The sequence below is a fragment of the Notechis scutatus genome, chromosome Z (genome assembly GCF_049901735.1).
Source record: "Notechis scutatus isolate UNSWTSFEM ecotype Mainland chromosome Z, rNotScu1.2, whole genome shotgun sequence".
Lineage (NCBI taxonomy): Eukaryota > Metazoa > Chordata > Lepidosauria > Squamata > Elapidae > Notechis > Notechis scutatus.
The window spans coordinates 140,841,342-140,858,294 of record NC_142025.1 but is presented as its reverse complement, the minus strand read 5'-3'; the positions used below and the strand labels follow the sequence as shown (position 1 = coordinate 140,858,294).

General features: G+C 43.3%; 1 protein-coding gene across 1 annotated transcript in view; it reads right to left on the bottom strand.

The window, feature by feature from the left end:
- HSD3B7 (hydroxy-delta-5-steroid dehydrogenase, 3 beta- and steroid delta-isomerase 7) overlaps nt 1-14,490 on the bottom strand; it is a 72,892-nt gene extending 58,402 nt beyond the window's left edge. The window contains exon 1 of the mRNA XM_026683496.2: nt 14,437-14,490. The gene's annotated coding sequence lies outside the window, so the exon portion shown is untranslated. The remainder of the gene's footprint in view (nt 1-14,436) is intronic.
- Between the last annotated feature and the right edge of the window lie 2,463 nt (nt 14,491-16,953).

Sequence of the window (16,953 nt, the reverse complement as noted above, 5' to 3'; positions counted from 1 at the left end):
GCAACTGGACTTTGTTTTTCCTTGAGGATATTTCACTTCTCATCCAAGAAGCTTCTTCAGTTCTGACTGACTTCAGTCAAAACTGGAGAAGCTGCTTGGATGAGAAGCGAAACATCTTCAAGGAAAAACAAAGTCCAGTTGCCTTTTTTAAAAAGAGCACCTTTGGGGTCCCCTTTTGATATTTGTATGGATTCCTAGGCTTGGAACTGTATAAGACAACTAGGGATATTTACAGAGTGGTAGATTAAAATAAACCAGTTTTATGTACAGATGATAATTTTCTGTTTATTTCTAAACCTCACACTACTATTCTTGTGTTGATACAAATGATAGATGCATAAAATAGGAGGATATTCTATTAACTGATCCCAGTCAGAGAGGATGCCAGTAGGTAAAAATATGGTTACCACTTAAGTAATATTAATTCTGCATTTGTTCCAAATGCATTAAATATTTAGGTATGTATATAGTGAAAGAATGAGTGAGCTCCCGTTACTTGTCCTGGCTTCTGCCAACCTAGCAGTTCAAAAGCATGTAAAAATGCAAGTAGAAAAATAGGGACCCCTTTGGTGGGAAGGGAACAGCGTTCCGTGCGTCTTCGACACTTAGTCATGCTGGCCACATGACCATGGAGATGTCTTCGGACAGCGCTGGTTCTCTGGCTTTGTAACGGAGATGAGCACTGCCCCCTAGAGCTGGAAACGACTGGCACGTATGTGCGAGGGGAACCTTTACCTTATAGTGACAGGACAGCAATTTTCCCTAGAGCTGGAAACGACTGGCACATATGTGCGAGGGGAACCTTTACCTTATAGTGACAGGACAGCAATTTAACCATTTATCCCAAATTGTTTCTCTAAAAACCTCATAATTAAAAAGGATATACAAATAACACCCTAAAGAATGACCTAGATAACTTTCCTAAATTAAACTTGCATAAGAGAGTTGTTATTATTTCTGGTAACCCTTAATAGATTTTTGCTGATCAGGACTTAGCAACAAATCTTTAAGGATTTGTTTATAGTTATGATATGGAAAGAATTCATCATTTATTGCATTTTTAAGGTAATGTGGTAAATTATTACAATTATTTAGACATGTGATGAAAGGTGGTTTCTTTATATAATTCTTTTCTTTTTTCTTATTATGTTCTAATTTTTTCCTTCTTTTCTTTTTTCCTTTTATGCACTCTCTGTTTTTTTCCCCTTTTTATTCTTTTATATTGTTTTAGTTTGTCTTAGTTTTTAATTGTAATGTTTAATAAAATTGTTGGGGGGGAAAGTGTGCTTAAAAGAGCCTCATTCTTCTTTAGGAATCCATGTGTGAGTTAGGCTAAAATGGGGGAGTCAGTTTGTTCTTTATTCAATTTTCATTTATTCAACGTTCTTTTTTTTTTTTGAGATTGCAAGCTGTGTTTGCACAGACATGATATCTTCTTAGAGCATCAATAGGTTTCACCTTCAGTAGCTACTCAAACAGGTGTTTCTAAGCATACACAGGATATTTTCCTTTCCAAATTTCACTTTTTTTCTCCTTCAGAAAGCAAAGCTGTTACTGCAGTTAGAAAGCAACTCATTCCAACTCCAATAATTTCAAAATGAATTGATGAGGAAGCCCTTCAGGATGAGAAATATTGAAGTCCTTGACTTGCAACCATACATTTAATGACCATTCGAAGTTGCAATGGCACCGAAAAAGGTGACTTATGGTGGGTTTTCAGTTATTACCATCTTCGTGGTCATATGTGGTCATGTGGAAACTAGCGGTTTAATTTCTCACTGAAGTACATTCCAGGGGGGAGGAACTTCATGGCGGATGCTCTATCTATCTAGACTACCTCAATATAATAGTACTCGCCAGGAAGTAATACGGCCGATTGTCCCAACCACACAGCTAGCAGCTCCAGTAGTTACTAGAGCCCAAAAGAAGAAGCAGGAAATTGATCTATCGAACGGCTTGACTACACAATTAAAAGACGCTCTAAAACTTGATGATTGGTTCCTGGCTCATTCGAATAACTGTACAGTTAGAGATGGATTGGCCTGGGTGGGAACCAAGTTGTACGTGCCAGAGAAACTGAGGAGTCAAATATTACAACAAGCTCATGATTCTAAAGCAGCTGGCCACTTTGGATTTGTCAAAACATTACACTTGATTAAGCGGCAATTCTGGTGGCCCACTTTGAAGAAGGACATTGAAACTTATGTGGCTAGCTGTTCTATTTGTGCATCAGCCAAGAGACCTCCTGGTAAGCCAGCAGGGTTGTTACAAAATGTGGCTAGACCAACGGCTCCGTGGAAGGAAATCTTTATGGGCTTTATAGTGGAATTACCCGAAAGCAGGGGAAACACAGTTATTTGGGTGGTAACCGATTTGTTTTCCAAGCAAGTACATTTCATACCTTGTTCGAAGATTCCATCTGCAAAAACTTTGGCTAAACTGTTTATTTTGCATATCTATAGATTACATGGTGTTCCTGAGCGCATAATCTCTGACAGGGGGGTTCAATTTACCTCGAACTTTTGGAGGGAGTTCCTGAAGCTATTGGGCTCCACCCAGGGCTTAAGCTCCGCCCACCATCCCCAAACCAATGGGGCCTGTGAGAGAACTAATGTGGTATTGGAGCAGTACCTTAGATGTTACATAAACTATCAGCAGGATAATTGGGCTGACCTATTGCTATTTGCTGAAGTGGCATATAACAATTCTGTACATAGCAGTACTGGATTTACCCCATTCAAGGTGGCATCAGGACAAGATTTTGTACCCATACCTGAACTTCCTTGTGAGATGTTAATTAGATGAATGGATAACACAACTCCAGCTTAATTGGCCAGTCACTCGTAAAGCATTAGATGATGCACATCAAGCTCATAAGAAGTTTGCAGACAAAAAGAGAACTCCACAGAAACCATATCAAGTGGGCGACAGAGTTTTCTTGTCCACCAGATATCTACAAACCACTCAAAAGTCGAAGAAACTTGGTCCTAAGTATGTGGGTCCTTTCACGATTGAACGGATTGTAAACCCTGTGGCAGTCCAGCTGAAATTACCAAAATCTCTTCGACGAATTCACCCGGTCTTCCATGTTAGTTTGTTAAAACCTGAACATACTTCCAATCTGAGACCAACCCAGACTGATCCTCCTATACCATTGCTGATTGAGGGTGAACAACATTTTGAAGTTAAAGAAATTCTCTCGCAAATGGAGGGGTCGGCTCCAATATTTGGTTGCTTGGAAACACTTCCCTTCTTCCCAAGCTGAGTAGGTCAACGAAAAAGTTGTTAGAGCCCCTAAACTGATCAAAGCCTTTCGTACCAAGAATCTTGATAAACCCCAGAAATGTGTCCATTTTGTATACCTGATTATTAATTAGTATCTTTTATATTTCTTTCTCTTATAGGACTAACGTTTTTTTTTCTAGGAGGGCCGAATGTCAGCCTTCAAGATCTACTTCTGCTTTGCATCTTTCAGCTGCCATAAGTAATGGGGGGAGGAGGGGGGACAAGTATGGGAAGCGAGCTGGAGGTGGTAAAAACTAGCATTGTATAAACTGAGGAGGGGGGAGTATAAATTCTTGCTTAGGTTTCTATTTCTTGCTTAGCTTTCTTTTCTCTGCGCAGCTGCAAACCTCTATCAAAGTATGCCAAGGTCAACGGACAGAAACTTCATCACCACCTGAAGATGTCCACATGATGATATTCACAACTTTTAATTGGAAGAACCATTTGAACTATTGGGGGTGGGAACATTTCCATCACTTTGTATATGTGATTTACGCGCCTATTTCCTCAGATTCAGAATCCTCTTGTTGCTACCACTTCATTTCCAGTAAAAGATATCTTTCCTCTAATTAAAAGAATCTAAGTATTTCTTTCTTGGATTTTGAATGGAGCACCAGATGACATTGGCATGTATTTAAGACAGTTGCACTGTCCTGGTATCACATGATCACCATTCGGAACCTTCCCAGCCAGCATCTGACAAGCAAAGGGGGGAGCCAAATCCACTTAATGACCGCAGGATTCGGTCATTAACAACTGGCAAAATTCACAATTCAACAACAGTTGTGGCCCAAAGGTATGGGCAAAACTCACTTAACAACTGTCTTGCTTAGCAGTGGAAATACTGGATTCGTAAATAGAGGACAACCTAAAGTAAATGACCAGGAAATCTCTGTTCATGATTTGAGAAAGATATACCAAATCCAGCGAGTTACACCAAAGCCCATTCACGGGGATTGGAAAGACCACACTTGGAATACTGCATCCAATTTTGGTCACCACAATATGAAAAAGGAGTTGGAAAGAGTGCAGAGAAGAGGGCAGTAAAAATGTAATTGTGGGGCTGGAGACCAAAACATATGAAGAACGGTTGCTAGAATTGGGTATGTCTAGTTTAATGAAAAGAAGGACTAGGGGAGACATGATAGCAGTCTTCCAATATCTCAGGGGCTGCCCACAAAGAAGAGGGAGTCAAGCTATTTTCCAAAGCACCTGAGGGTAGGACAAGAAGCAACCTGGATGGAAACTAATCAAGGAGAGAAGCAACCGAGAACTAAGGAGGAATTTCCTGACAGTTAGAACAGTTAGTCAGTGGAACAACTTGCCTCCAGAAGTTGCAGGTGCTCCAATACTAGAGATTTTTAAGAAGAGATTGGATAACCTATTTGTCTGAAATGGTATAAGGTTTCCTGCCTAAGCAGGGGGTTGGACTAGAAGACCTCCAAGGTCCCTTCCAACTCTGTTATTCTGTTCTGTTCTGTTCTGTTCTATCTTATCCTTATCCCTATTCTCACACTCTGCACTGATTCTCTAAACTTCCAAACAGGGCGAACTTTTGATCTCACTCTGATACACAAATATAGGAATTTGCTTTAAATAATGCAATTGAACAAGAGTTAAGCTGAAGTTCTTAAGAAATGCAGCTGTTATGGAATGTACAACTGAAAGAAAATCACTCTTCCTGTACGGCTGTTATTCCCAAGACCCTCCCAGGAGGCCCCTCTTCCTGCAGATGGGCTTCCGCATCCTCATTGCTGACCTTGAAGACCCATCCTCCACACCGGCTTTTAAAAGAAGCTTTAGAAAATTCAATCCTCCCAAGCAACCTTTAACCACCAATGCAAACTGTTCAAACCTTTGCTCCAATGATCGTTTTTATTCTCTTTTTAACATAAGTTTGTCTGGTTTCTGAATGTTTTATAATTCCAGATTTAAATATTTCTTTCCTTTCATTGAGGAACTCAAGCCAATGAACAGCACTCAAACCTTCTGCTTTTCTCCACAACAACCTTGTGAGGTAGGTTGGCCTGGGAGAGAATGGTGGGCCTCCCTGCTGCTAATTTTACCCTTTAACTACTACCACCAATTGGCTCTCTTGCAAGACTTTTTAGTATTGTGTACCCTCCAAATCAGTGAGGCATAATCTAAAAGTCAGTCTTTGACTTACAAGCATTTGTTTCGTGACCGTTCAAAGTTACAACGCCACTGAATCCGATCAGATCTACTCAGGAACCATCCAGATCTATTCAACCTATTTTCCAAAGCACCTGAAGGCAAGGGAACAAACAAATTATGGAAACTAGGCAAGGAGAGAACCAACCTAGAATTAAAGAGATATTTCCTCACAGAACAATTAATTAATGGAAAAACTTCTTGTTGTTGGAACGCCTTGTGGATTGTTGGAATGAAGTTGTGAGTGGTCCATCACTGGAGGCGATGGAGAAGAGAAGAGATGAGAAGAGGAGAAGAGGAGAGGAGAGACTGAACAACACTTGGAATAGTATAAGGTCTCTTGCTTGAGCAGGGGGTTGGACTAGAAGACCTCCAAGGTCCCTTCCAATTCTGTTATTCTAAAAAAAAAAATACAATCATTGCAGCATCAGCATGGTCATGTGATCAAAATTCTTGACAGCTGGCTCATATTTACAGAACTGCCTCTAATCTAAATAATTGCCTGCTATTGGTATAAGAATGTTTGTTCCTTGAAAACAAATGCAGAGGTTAAGAGAAGTTGGCAAGGGTTGCAGAAACAAATATTTCCACACCTACCTTACCTCGTTTTTTGATTGGAGAACCATGTTAACCAATGCTAAACAAAGCTATCTCCTTGCTGCAGAAGCCTTTGTTTTGAAAGACAACACGCCCCCATCCTCCTCCTCTTTCCCTCACTTGTGGGAATTATTGCAGAATTGCACAGAAGATGAAACAAAACCAAGTTGCTTCATTCTGGATGGGGCAGGGGAAGAAGGATGTTCTTGGGAGGGAACCAGCCAAGAATGCACACAAGTCTATACAGGTACTTCTCAACTTAAAACTGTTCCTTTAATGATCAAAGGTGCAACAGCACTAGGGAAAAAAAATGACTTATGAGCAGTTCTCACACTTTTGACCATTGCAGCATGCTCACATGATCAAACTTCAGGTATTTGGCCTCCGGCGTGTATTTATGATGGTTGCAGCATGCTGGGGTTCTGAGTTTGTCATTCGCAACCGTAGGAAGCTTCTGGCAAGAAAAGCGAATGAGGGAAGCTGGATCCTCTTAACAGCTGTAGGATTTGCATAACAACTGTGGTGATAGCCAAAAAAAGCTTGTAAAGTGGGACACGGCTCACTTAACAACTGCCTTATTTAACAACAGACATTTTGGGACTCAGTTGTCATCGTATACTCCCTGCATACTCCCAGAGGGGTCACCCAAGGCGTCAAAGCTATTCCAGCCATACAATTAGAGCAAGCAGGCACTTATATTGGGCAGCAGCAGCTATTTAGGAAAGTGGTCCCCAATTTTTCCAGCTCTGGGGATCAACAGTGACAGCAGTGGGTGGCGGCATCAAAGGGGAGAGGATGGTTTTGTGCACACAACTTAAATCCATGAATGTGCATATGGAGCTCTGTCAACTCGCCCACTGCTTGCATGGCCAAGTTTCAAATGGGCCACGAACTGGTAAGGATGCATGGACTAAGGGTTAGGGACCCCTGATTTAGGAAGATAAGGTAAAGGTTCCCCTTGCACATACATGCTAGTCATCTAGGGGCGGTGCTCATCTCCATTACAAAGCCAAAGAGTCAGCGCTGTCCGAAGACATCTCTGTAGTCATGTGGCCAGCATGACTAAACACCGAAGGCACACAAAACACTGTTACCTTCCCACCAAATGGTCCCTATTTTTCTTACTTGCATTTTTACATGGTTTTGAACTGCTAGGTTGGCAGAAGCTGGGACAAGTAACGGGAGCTCACTCCATTACATGGTGTTAGGGATTCGAACCGCCGAACTACCAACCTTTCTGATTGACAAGCTCAGCATCTTAGCCACTAAGCCATCCCATCCCGATTTAGGAAGATGCTGGGAGACAAATGATCACTTTACTGACAGTAGCATCGATTTACACTACGCAGGAGAAGCCAGGGGTAACCAGCTCCTGTATTTTTATTGATTCATTAATTAATTCATTAATTACACAGCCACCCTTCTCAGCAAAGCAAATTTTCTTGACCCTTCAGAAATTATTTCTTACTAAGTTGAATGAAAAATTAAAATTAAAAACCGTTGTATTAGAATTAAAAGATAGGTAGTCCTCAACTTACAAAAATTCATTTAGCGATTGTTCAAAGTTACAACAGCAGTGGAAAAGTGACTTACAACCTTTTTTCACAGTTATGATCTTTGCAGCATCTCCATAATCATGTGATCAAATTCAGGCGCTTGGCAATTGGTTCATATTTATGATCATTGCAGTGTCCCAAGGCCACGTGATCACCTTCAGACTCGCTTAACAGCCAGGTTACTAACATATCAACTGCAGTGATTCACTTAATAATTGTGGCAAGAAAGGTCATAACATGGGGCAAAATCCACTTAACAAAAGTCTCACTTAACAACAGAAATTTTGAGCTCAATTGTGGCTGTAAGTTGAGGACTACCTGTAATTAAGAATCATTCCTACAAAGTCCTCAACTTACAAGCATTCATTTAGTGAATTACAACAGCACCGAAAAAAGTGACTTATGACCGTTTTCCACACTTACAACCATTGCATCATCCCCATGGGTCATGCAATGAAAATTCAGATGTTTGGCAACTGGCCTGTATTTACAACGGTTGCAGTGTCTTGGGATCATGTGATCCCCTTTTGCGACCTTCTGACAAGCAGTCAACGGGGGCCCAGATTCACTTAACAAATGCAGTGATTCACTTAACAACTATGGCAAAGAAGATTGCAAAATGAGGCAAGACTTACTTAAGAACTGTCTTGCTTTGCAAAAGAAATTTTGGGCTCAGTTGTCATTGTTAAGTCAAGGACTACCTGCATTGGTGTGGATCAACCCTATCTGATCTCCCCAAGGCTTTTCACCTGCCCAAATACCTCAGATCAAAGGCCAAAAATTGGTGATAAAAATGCTGATTTTCAATAGGACACTTTTTCCTAAAAAAAAAAAACCTGTATTTTTTTTAATTGTTCCTTAATAATATTCTCAATATTTTTTATCAAGAAAACCACATGGATGGAGAACATCTGGAAAAAAAATTCTAAGGATGGGAAAGTTGGAAAGGAGGAGGACAAGATGGTATATGACCCACATCTACTTGTTGGAAGGACTCAGTTGTGATGGCAATGTGGACACACACGCACGCATTGGAAGAAGGGAAAGACTAGGTTAGGATCTTGAAGGAGAAAACCTACCTAGCAGGTGGCCACTTGGGAGTTGAAAATGACTTTTGATGCCCCATAATCAATAAAATAATCAATGCCGCGGAAAGCAGCACTGAGCACGTGGAATGGAGATTTGCAGAATTGCACACTGGGAAAGACAGTGTCAAAAAAGTCCAGCATTAGAAGATTTGCAACCAGGATCTTTGGCCTAATCCTGCCCATTTCATCACCTCTTTCAACAGTTTGCACAATGTGAAAATATACAAGTCAGCTCCCTCCCTCTCTCTCTCTCCCCCACGTCACCTGACATTTATATCTTCCAAGCTATTTGGCTGGGTGCTATGGAAGAAAGGCCAGTGCACATATTATACGCACACTCTTTTACTCTCAGAGGGAGTTCCAGCTTTCACTGTTGCTGTCATAAAACAGGGAACCAGGCGTGGAACATTCAAAATTTGGAGGTACGCAGACAAGCTTACGTAGGCAGACAAGCTGTCAATTTCTTTCAAGGATCCACTACAGCAGGGTTTTCCAACCTTGGCCACTTTAACACTTCTGGACTTCAATTCCCAGAATCCCCCAGCCAGCATAGTCACCACATTACAAAAAAAAGATGTTTGAGATTTTGTAAAAAATGTGCAGAGAAGAGCAATTAGGATATTAAAAGCCCAGGGAGTAAAACATATGAAGAACAATTGCAGGATTTGGGTTTGGCTAGTCTAGAGAAAAAAAGGACTAGAGGGGACGTGATACCAGTATTCCAGCATTTGGGGAGCTGCCATAAAGAAGAGGGGGTCAAATTATTCTGCAAAGCACCAAGAAACAATGATTGGAAACTAATCAAGAAGAGAAGTAACCTAGAATTGAGGAGAAACTTCCTCACAGTGAGAACAATTAACCGGTGGTATGGCTTGCCTTCAGAAGTTGTGAGTGCCTCATCCCTGGAAGTTTTTTAAAAGATTTGGACCCACAGCCACTTGTCTCAAATTGTATAGGGTCTCCTGCTTGAGCATGGGGCTGGACTAGAAGATCTTTAAGGTCCTTTCCAGCTCAGTTCTGTCTCTTAGGTAAAGAAGAATAGAACCCTTATGGCTCTGGCCTGGATGAGCAGAGGGTCCGGCGGGGAGGCGCTCGCTGCCCGCCAGGGCCGCAAGGGCTGGGCAAAGCTGGGAAAGTGAGCCGCGGGTGTGTGCGTGCCTCCTCCTGCCCCTCGTTCCCAAATCTCGCCCGGGCTGGCGGGCGCTAACCTCGCTCGTTCTCCCGCGTCGGGCTACGGGTGGTGGCTGTTTCCGCTGCGGCGGCTCAGACCCGCTGCTGCTGCCCGCAGCCGCCCGCCTGGCCTTTCTTTGAGGTGGAAGAGCTCGCTGGGCTGAAGGGAGCGGTGCGTCAGAGGCGCACAGCGTAGGGAGGTCGGGGAGGAATGGAAGAGGCCCGGGAGATTAGCCTCCCCAAGTGGGGTTGGGCTGCCCTCTCGGGCAGGGGAGGCTTTGTAAAATAATTCGCTTTACCTTCGAAAGCAAAGGGAAGACGGGAGCGCCAGAAGCCAAGTGTCTCCTCAGGGCTCCGGTTGCAGGGAGGAGCCCTGACTGGCCGCACGTGGCTGCGCCAAACGCCGCGGCAGCAAGGGAGAAGGTGGCCCGAACCCGAAGGTCTCCCGAATATCCAAGCTGTCGCCGCCCGCCCACCCACCCGAGGATGCAAGGGGAGAATTAAGTCACCCCCGAAAAGACGTCCTAGCCGTTTTCGGGGTCAAAAAAAATAAGGCCCGGCCTTATTATGTGAGAAACATGGTAGTTTCTACCCATTGACTTTGCTTACCAGAAGCTTGTTGGGCAGTCACGTGACCCTGGATACTGCAACTGTCACAAACAGATGTCGGTTGCCAGGCAACCTGATTTTGAGCAGGTGCCCAGGGGAACGCTGTGACCATCGTTAAGTGGAAGTCTTTTTTTTTTTTAAGTATCGTTCTAACTTCAGAGAGTCAATAAATGAATAACTGGAAGTCGAGAACTACATGAAACCGGGCAGGATAACAATGCTCTAGTTCAGGGCTGTCAAGCTCAAGGCCTGCAAGGCTGGTTCTGGCCTGCAGGGTGATTAGGTTTGGCCTGCAGGGCCACCCTGGAAACAGCGGACCAGCCCACAGTGCCTCTGCCAGTGAAAACGGAGCTTGTGAAGGCCTTGGCCCACGTCAAACACAATCCTGATGTGGCCCTCAAGGAAATCAAGTTTGACGCCCCCGATATAGATAGCAATAGCACTTAGACTTATATACCCCTTCACAGTGCTTTAAAGCCCTCTCTAAGCGGTTTAGAGAGTCAGCATATTGCCCCCAACAATTTGGGTCCTCATGTTACCCACCTCGGAAGGATGGAAGGATGAGTCAACCTTGAACCTGGTGGGATTTGAACTGCCAAATTGTAGGTAGCTGGCTGCAGAAGTAGCTTGCAGTACTACACTCTAACCACTGTACCACAGAGGCTCCTAGATCAGCGGTCACCAACCAGTGGGCCATGGCCCACTGGTGGGCCTTGAGAAAATTTTGGTGGGCTGCAGAGAAATCTCACCCCCAGAGCACCCCCACAAAGCAATTAATCCAGGCTGTGCAGAAACACAAGGCTGCGCCGCCCACATGGCCCACAGGAACGCTCCCCACCCACTCACTCCTTACCCGGCAAACTTGCCTGCAAAAATTGCTGTTTTTCCTTTTTCCGACCATCATCTGTTCTGCTGTGCCAGGAGATTTAGATTAGCTAGGAAGCAGGAAGTGGTTGGATTTCTTGCTTTCTAGCTAGTCTTTAGATCTTCGGCTTTGCTTCCCTTAGGATTGAAGGTTTGCTTGCAAGCAAATTCAGTGCAGACTCATGGCAAGCAAATTTGAGAGACTGAGCTCGCCGATGGCAGATAGATGGATCACTGAATGATTCTGTGAGCAACTCAATCTGCCTGCTTTGCCTGACTTTGGGTAAAAATTGCTTTTTTTATTAAAAAAAAATCAATATTTACATACATGGTGTGTTGTGAGTTAATTTTGTGAGTTTGCTTGCAAGCAAATTTTATGTGACAGACTGAGCTAGCCAATGGCAGATAGATAGATTTCTGAATGAATCTGTGATTCTGTGAGCAACTCAATCTGCCTGCCTGCTTTGCCTGATTTTGGGTAAAAGTTGCTCTTTTTTTATAAAAAATTCAATATTCATATAAATATTTATAATATTTACATACAAGCCATGCCCAGCCAGTCACATGACCACCAAGCCACACCCACAAATTAGGCCATACCCACAGAACCGATTAGTGGTCCCTGGGATCTAAAATTATGAGTTTGGTGGTCCCTGAGGTCCAAAAGATTGGTGACCCCTGTCCTAGATGATAGACATCACATTCTGAATTATCTTGGAATGTTAGAAAGGAAGCTGAAAATAATGGAATGGTCCCAAGTGAAGAGAAACACAATTTCCCTTTTTTGGGAAATCCAATGGAAACCTCTGTCAATGGGACAGAGAAAAGCAGTTTTGCAATAGTAGAGATGAAAAAGATCTAAAACTAGCAATCAGTTGAGAACAATGGGTTGGACTAGAAGACCTCCAAAGTCTTTTGCAACTCTATTATTCTGTACAGGTAGTCCTCATCTTACGACAATTTGTTTAGCGATCATTCAAAGTTATAACGGCTCTGAAAAATGTGACTTATAACTGTTTTTCATAGTTACAACCTTTGCAAAATCCCCATGATGAGAATTCAGATGCTTGGCAACTGGTTCCTATGTATGACCATATTCAGGGTCTCGGGGTCCTGTGATCCACTTTTGTGACCTTCCGGCAAGCAGAGTCAATAGGAAAGCAAGATTTTCTTAACAGCTGGGTTACTAACTTATCAACTGCAGTGTTTTGCTTAACAACAGTAGTACGAAAGGTTGTAAAATGGAGCAAAACTCACTTAACAAATGTCTCACTCAACAACAAAAAGGTTTGGGCTCCATTGCACGTCATAAGTCAAGGACTGCACTTTATTCTGTGTGTGACTCTGCAAAAAAATTGAACTGACCAATGTCCCTTCTTGAATGCAGCAGCTGAATGGAGGTAATCAATCACAGGGAAACAATTGTGCAATTTGATTTCTGTGCTGGCCAGATTGCATCTCCCGTACGATGCCAAGGGTTGGGCACTACAGAGAACCACAAAGGCCGGCGGGAACATGTGCAGAGAGGCACAGCTATTGCAGATTCAGAGCATTTTAAACAGTATCTTCAGAGCCCCATGATTGGGCCAAAGTATGACAGCAATGTGGAGAGAGGCTTTAGAGATAATCCTCATCTTATGACCAAAACTGAGCCCAACATTTCTGTTACTGAGAGGGACAGCTGTTAAGTGACTTTTCCCTATTGTTGCTGCAATTGTTAAGTGAGTCATTGCAGTTGTTAATAAAACAACTGTTAAGTGATCCTGGCTTCCCCATTAATTTTTACTTGTCAAAAGGTCGCAAAAAGGGATCACATAAACCCGAGACACAGCAACGGTCATAATTATGAAATCAGCTTTGCCGGAGTTTTGAGCACAGGACTGTGGGGATGCTGCAAAGGTCATTAGTGTGGAAAAACCGTCATAAGCCATTTTTTTCCAGTGCCCTTGTAACTTTGAACGGTCATTAAATGAATGATTGTAAGTCGAGGATGACCCGTATATCACTGCAGGGATGGCTCTGGGTGATGCTAGGAAGATCCTGGAGTGAAATCACCTAGGAAGAGGGTGTGAAGGTACAGCACAATTTCTCTTGAGATGGAAGGCAGGGAGAGGAGATGATAACCAAATACCAAGCTGTTTTTTCATAGCCATCATTTGCCACTGATTTCCTCTTGGATCACAGCGCAACCCACCTTTGTGGCATTTCCTGGTGGTCCCTCATCCAATACTAATTCGGTCCGAGTGGTTTTGCATGTTAAGCCAAAACAAGGGTTCTTTTCCCTTCTACTCCTCCCCCCCAAAAAATGTGGCCACCTGCAAAGAAACACTGCATCCCAAACTTTTCCTTGGTAAATGACTGCCCTCCAGAAAGCCAAGCCAAAGGGCTTATCCAACAGAGCAGAATAACACCTTGCAGTCTGTTATTTGTCCTAACAAAGCCTTTTCTCCAAATTAGGAAATGGAATTCTTTCTTCCATCGCGGTGCAAACTCTGATTTATGGACTGAGAGAATGCGGATAATCATAACGCCCTAAACTGGGGAAGACGGTATAATATTTCGATGGGGGGGCGGGGGAACGCCTTTCAACATGCCAAAGAACAGGAAACCAGCTTAAGAGCCCCCAAAATGCTACCTTTACTCCCGATCAGCCAGGCGCATCCCGGGGTTCAGGATTCAGTAGCTCCCAATCACCCGCTACCCTTGGCGGCCGGGGATGATGGGCAGTGTAACTCGCCCCTCCAGAGAGTGCCTGGCGGGCGGCGGGAGGAGAGAAGTTTTCAAAAGAAAAAGGAAGGTTGGTTTAGAATTGAACCCAGCGAAGTCGTTCGGCGCGGCCGAGGGGAATAGCTCTGCTCGGACTTTCTGTCCGGGGCGCTTCGTATATTCCGGGCTGCATCTTTTGCCAAGAGATGCCGGGAAGCGGGTGGAGGCGCGAGGGCCATCGGGTTTGAAAGTCTCCAATGTTGAGAACGACACCCAGCTCCCCAAACTGGCTGCGATCGAGACGGAGAGGCGCTCTGCATGCGCAGAGACGGAAGGCAGTTGCTCTGCACGACCTTCGGCCCGGCCGCCGTTTTCCGCCGCATACGCACCTGCAACCCACCGCGGATCGTCCGATTTCTCTGCAAAGACTTCTCTGCAAAAGCTCCCTCTCCCAGCTGCTTCCCGGCGAGCGCTGCCTGCCTCTTTAACTGATCAGTTCCCCGCCCATCAGTTGGAGTTCAGCTCGGAACAAACTCCCTCCCTTCCCCGGCATTGGTGGGATACAACCGCTCTGAGCATTGACCCCTTTCCTTGACCAGCCGCCCTTAGGTCCGCCACTCTGTCTCGGTCCGGATTGCAAAAAAAGAAAACAAAAATTGGATTAATTTCTTATATTTGGGGTTTACCAGCTATAACGGAGGCGGCCACTAGGGGGCGAAAAGGAGTTGGTGGGGTCTTACTAAAGGAAAATAATTTGTAGCTCCGGATTGAAATTAAGGGTCTCTTGATGCTCTCTGAACTTGATTGTTTGGTTGCAGACATTTCCTTACCCAAACAGAGTAGTATCATCAGTGCCAGTAAGGAATGGGGTTTGCTCTCAGTCAGTGTTTTAGTGGCTTGCCTTCAGTGTCAGTGAGAGTGATCTTGGAGGGTCTTGTGTCAGAAGACACAAGATTTTTTTTTAATTTCACAACATGTGGACAGACTTTCAGATTCATTCAAATTAACACAGTTGGAAGGGACCTTGTAGGTCATCTCGTCCAACCCCCCCACCCAAGCAGGAGACCCTACACCATTTCTGACAAATGGCAGTCCAATCTCCTCTTGAAAGTTTCAAGTGATGGCGCTCCCACAACTTCCGAGGGCAACTTCTGTTCCATTGGTTGATTGTTCTCACTGTCAGAAAGTTTCTCTTTATTTCCAGGTTAAATCTCTCCTTGTTCAGTTTCCATCCATTATTCCTTGTCTGGCCTACAGGCACTTTAGAAAATAGCTTGACCCCTTCCTCCCTGTGGCAGCCCCTCAAATATTGGAAGACCACTATCATGTCTCCCCTAGTCCTTCTCTTCACTAAACTAGCCATGCCCAGTTCCTACTTTTGACTGGGAAATTGTGACCATCCTAGAATAAGTCAAATCCAAAAATGCTAGGAAATTCCCAGAAACCTGGCAGTCCGACACATTGTCCATTAATGGACAAAGAGACGTAAACAACATCTATATATTGTGCAAAAGGAACAATAAACAAGCCCCCCCAAAAAGGAACAAAAAGACTGAAAAAGTAATCAAGTATAGATTAACACCTAGATTAACATCAGACCAATAATTAAGAAGTAAACAATACCCCAATCAAGGAACTGCCAAACTAAGAATACTCCCCAAGACCACTCCCATTAACACTGACAAAGCAAGTCACTAGAATATAAACTGAAAGCAAACCCCATTCCCCACTAGCCCTGATAATGTTACTTAGTTTGGTAATGAAATGTCTGCAAGAAAACAACCAAGCTTTGAGAGCACCAAGGACCCCTCAAAGTCAGGGTCTCATTTTTGCCATCTTTACAACACCTCTGTCAGATAGGTTAGTTTGAGCCATGACATGGAGCACTTCCTGATGATGTGAGGATTTTGAATGTGGTTCTCTTCATCTTTCCTCCTTCCCTCTTCCAATTTCTCACTGCAGCAATAAGTAAGGGATAATGGACAAAAAAGAAGGACCATATTAAAACTCTTTAAAGAGGTTTTTGTTGTTGTTCTCATTGTTTTTTTAAAAATCTATATTTTTGTTCGATCGATTCTGGGATTTTGGAAGTTGCTGCCGAAAGGAAAAAAGAGATTCCTTATCATAAACCGACCAACAGTCCAGAGGTACATTTGACTAAGATTAAAGATTAAAGGTAACACTGTCATGCTGATTAAAGATTAAAGGTAATACTGTCGTGCTGATTAAAGTCTTCTGGTTTTGCAGTTGATGGTAGATATAATACCACTTATTTTCTTGCACAGAAAACCAGCCTTGTAAAGAGTGCCATGTGCCAACCACTGTGGCAGTATTGTCTAGAGAGGCCAAAACATGTTTTGCCAGGGGCCACCAATTAAGATTCACCACTTTCTGGGCCTGTTGAATTTAACAGCAGGAATCCACAAGCTTTTTAAAGGCATGGATCACTTCCTGCCCCTTGCCATTATTAAAAACTATAGTACAATCTGGAAATTAGGGGACCTTGGTGCTCTCTGAGCTTAATTGTTTTTTCCGCAGACCTTTCATTCCCCAAATTAAATAATATTATCATGATATTACCAAGTTTGGATAATAAAATGCCTGCAAAAAACAACCAAGCTCAACAGGGCACCAAGGACCTCACATTTCAACTCTGAGCTACAAATATTCTCCTTTACAGATGGTCCTCAACTTACGACTACAATTGCACCCAAAATGTATGTTGTTAAGTGAGAAAATTGCTAAGTCAATTTTGCTCCATTTTACGACTTTTCTTGCCACATTTGTTAAGTGAATCACCCCAGTTGTTAACACACTTGTTAGGTAAATCTGGTTTCCCCATTGACTTTGCTTGTCAGAAGTTTGCAAAAGGCGATCAAATGACTCCAGGACACTGTAACCGTCAT